At 34.1% G+C, this 4136-nt stretch overlaps 1 long non-coding RNA gene across 1 annotated transcript; it reads right to left on the reverse strand.

Moving 5' to 3' along the window:
• Positions 1 to 192: 192 nt before the first annotated feature.
• On the reverse strand, positions 193 to 1766 carry LOC108762505 (uncharacterized). Its single transcript, XR_001940171.1, has 3 exons — positions 1699 to 1766; positions 656 to 848; positions 193 to 285 (listed from the first exon to the last, which is right to left on the reverse strand). It is a non-coding gene; the product is annotated as an uncharacterized LOC108762505 (long non-coding RNA).
• Between the last annotated feature and the right edge of the window lie 2370 nt (positions 1767 to 4136).

Here is a 4136-nt window from a genome sequence, read left to right on the forward strand (position 1 = left end):
TTCATTGCTCGTGAATATGGCAGAATATGAAATAACATGTTTTATTGTAAATATATACATATACATGTTTAATAGTATATATTAATGTTATAAAATAAAGATAACTTTTTTACTTCATTAACTTTTCATTTAATACCTCTTGCAAGTTATTTATAACTTGAATAAGTTGCTCATCTATGCGACGTTTTTTTTCTTCAAATCTCATTTGTTGTTCTTCCAATTCAAGTCGTCGTTCTTCAGTTTGGGCTTTTAATAATGCTGCTTCAGCTTGTTTCATAGACGCTTCTGCCAATAATTAAACGTAAAAATATAATTTGAACAATTGTTAAGATTATTTTACGCGTAACATATAACAAACTCTTTAAATCTAAGGGAAGATTCGCACCTTGATAGAAAAGCAGAAAGCAAAAAAGCAAAATTTCATTGGCTGCTGTTTTTCTCCTTTCTGCTTTTCTGTTAAGATGTGAATCCTCTCTAAGGCTGCGTCTCCATGGAGAAACAGCGGAACGGAATGTGAACGGAATATTGATAGAAAAGAGATAGGATCATCCTGTCTCTTTTCTATCAACATTCCGTTCACATTCCGTTCCGCTGTTTCTTTCTCCATGGGGACGCAGCCTAATAAGATACAGTATTTCAACAAGAAATACATTACCTGGGGTGCGTTCCAAAACGCAACTTTGGTAACTGAAATCTATAGTTAACGTAACGTAAACTATAGCTTTTTAGTAACCAAAGTTACGTTTTGGAACGCGGCCTTGCAGAGCTTCGGTGTGGTTTTCAGCAATTTGTGTAAATTTGTCTCGTGCTTCCTGCAGCTGCACACCAATTCGTTGTTTTTTTTCTCTCTGTAAAATAACAAATAAATAATATTAATGTCTCAAGAGAGTCGCTTTAGATTCCATGTAATGCATAATAATTTTTATATTTAAATCTCAAATATGCTTTTAAGGTATTAATACCACGTAATTTAGGGAGGACATTTTGACAGAAAAGCAGAACATAACTCGCGCTTATAGTAAACAGAATACTTTCTGCTTATAGTAAAGCGGGAAGTACAGACTTTTGCATAACGCATAAACCATATACATAAAGAATTTGATTGGCCCATTAACTCACACATAAAGAAATGGGCTAATGAAATTTCTTATGTATATGGTTTATGTATATGCGTTATTTAAAAGTCTGTGCTCCCCGCTTAAACAGAATGTAGTTTTTACTTACACACCGTACATTATTTACTATCAACGCGAGTTCTAATTGGTTGGTGCTTATCTGCTTTCTGTCAAAGTATGAATTCTCCCTCTGAGGAAGTAACGCGATATCATTACAAGTTATTTTTTGCAATAATGGTTTGGTAAGGGGCTCCGCATAATAAAAGGAACAGGGAACAGAGAACAGAGAATAAGAATTTTAACCTATCAGAAATCATGTATTGTGGAATACACACTGCGTATTCCGTAATACATGATTTCTGATAGGTTAAAATTCTTATTCTCTGTTCTGTATTCCCTGTTCCTTTTATTGTGCAGAGCCCCTAAGAATATCTAATTTTTTTATTATTAACGGAAATTTATCATTATGTAACTAAAAATCGGAATGTTATTCTGCCTAAAATTTTTTATACATTTCTTGACATCTCTAATCATTTAACATGTATGATACGAGAGATTTCATGTACGATATAAGAGGTATTACTGTTTTGCATAATTTCCCCACTTCTTTTTGCATTGCTGTTAGATGGTTTCTGTTTAATGATTTTTCTTTCTATTTGTAGCCCTTTCTTCAGCAGTTGTGTCTCTTGAAGTAGTAGTTCTATTGCAGCATTGTAAAATATCCACATAAGCAAGGTCATCAACCATATTCTCTTCGAGTATTTCCGTAACAATATTATCTTAATATGTAATAACATAATAGTATTAAGTAAGCATAAAAAGTACATAATTTTTGTAAAAATTTCCTTACTGTTATTATTTTCATGCCTTATGTTCTCTATATTAATAAAATCCTCATAGATGTTGTTGCAGGTGGAATTTGTAAAACATTTTCGTTACCATTCTCTAGTTGTATCTGATATTCCTACAAACAGATTAATAAGATGAATACATGATGCAGAAATGATATATGCGATTATATAGGAAACATATGATGTTGTGTTATGTAAAGCAATAATTGTATGAAAAATTAGGCTTCTTTCTCTCACTCACACTCTCTTTCTCTCCGTCAGAATAAAAAACGCGTGTTCTTAAAAAATTGCTTTTCAACATATTCGTAAAAATTTCAATTCACTTTATATGGGATAAAAGCAGCTTGATATATAAAATGTAATACAAGGTTACTAGTTGCTGCATGTATCAAATAATCTGTATAAACAAAGACGTTAACTGTACTTCTTCTTCTGGAATACTGTCTGGACAATTTGATGCGCCCTGTACATATTCTAAACCCATAGTGGCTATAACACGTTGTTCTAAGCTGTCCAAAGGTTCTGCATTTATAGGGAAATTACCCGTTCGATTTCTTTCATTCCTCAACTTTGAAGCCTTTTTCGATGTATTACTTTTTAGATCACGCCAAACCTGAATATATGACAATATGTACAATAATATTGTGCAAATGCATTATTGTATACTAGAGATGTGTGAATCTAGAATTTTCCATGTCAAATAGAATTATATGTATATAATATATAAGTATGTGTATGTACGTTTGTGTAAATACTTACAGTTTGTCACTGCTTCGTGGTCTTGCTAGGCCCATTACTTAATGTATTAAGCATTTCTTGCAAATCATTCCACTGTTGATTATGCCTAATTCTTCCTTCTTTCGTCAAAAATTTATTTGCTGCAAATTCCGAATGAGTTTCCATGTATTTTACTAATTCTTCGTACTGCAGTGCAGTTGTCCTTGTAGAACGACTCTTTTTTGCACTATAATATATAATTCTAAATTAATTTGAATGCATATATCAATATACAGAAAGAGGAATAATATAGGACTATTTACTTGACTTAAAAAAAACTTCTATATAAGTCCAATCTTGTTAATTTCTCTATATTTATTATACATATTATTTAATAAATATGTATGTATATACGTTTCATCCATTGTATTAAGGCTTCTTCTTCTTCTTCACATATAATCTCCTCAGCTGAATGATCAGTGCTATTAAGCAAACAAAGTCTGTAATGGGAACACAATGCACGATGAGCTCGGCGTAACTACAAAATCAAAATTGGAATACAATGCACGATGAACTCGGCGTAGTTAGTTAAAAAAATAAGAGACGATGCAATCTCCACAAATTCCGATCCGTTCTCGAATTTGAATGATGTACACTTCTCACGCACTTACTACACCAGTGTGCTTTCTCATGAAACTTTGCTGCTACTGGTCGAAAAATACTATTCTTAGTATTTCTATCGTGCCTGTACATATCGTGCCGAGCTCTGCTACACGGCACGCTTAATCGGGTTTAATAACATCTGTAGTTATGAAATTGGCCAATCACAGCTTTTCCTCGGGAGAATGGAATGATTGTAATTGGCCAGTTTCATAACTACGGATGTTATTAAACTCGATTAAAGGTGCCGTGTAAATGTAGTCGATGATTGTCACTTGCAACGATAGATGTTGTTACGTGCAATATACAGAATAGCCGAGGTGTATCGTTGTCGGTTGTGCAACCGATAAATATCGTTCCTGTACCGATCCGACGGTTGTCGGTACGCGGGAACGGAATAGCGCTCCTGTTGAAGCGGTTTAAGCGAAACGAGTCGGATTTTTTGCGTCGATTAATAACGGTTGATGAAACTTGGGTCCATCACTTCACTCCTGAAACGAAAGAACAATCAAAACAGTGGACTGCGAAGGGTGAACCTGCTCCGAAGAAAGCGAAGACGGTTTTATCGGCAGGAAAGGTGATGGCGACTGTTTTTTGGGATAGTCATAGAACTGTTTTGATCAACTATCTTGAAAAAAGTAAAACAATAACAGGGACGTACTACGCATCATTGCTTGACAAGCTGAAGGCAGAAATTGAGAAAAAACGACCGCATTTGAAAAAGAAGAAAGTGCTGTTCCATCAAGATAACGCACCGTCTCACACTTCGGCGGTCGCTATGGCAAAAATTCAT

The sequence above is a fragment of the Trachymyrmex cornetzi genome, unplaced genomic scaffold (assembly GCF_001594075.2).
Source record: "Trachymyrmex cornetzi isolate Tcor2-1 unplaced genomic scaffold, Tcor1.1 scaffold3021, whole genome shotgun sequence".
Lineage (NCBI taxonomy): Eukaryota > Metazoa > Arthropoda > Insecta > Hymenoptera > Formicidae > Trachymyrmex > Trachymyrmex cornetzi.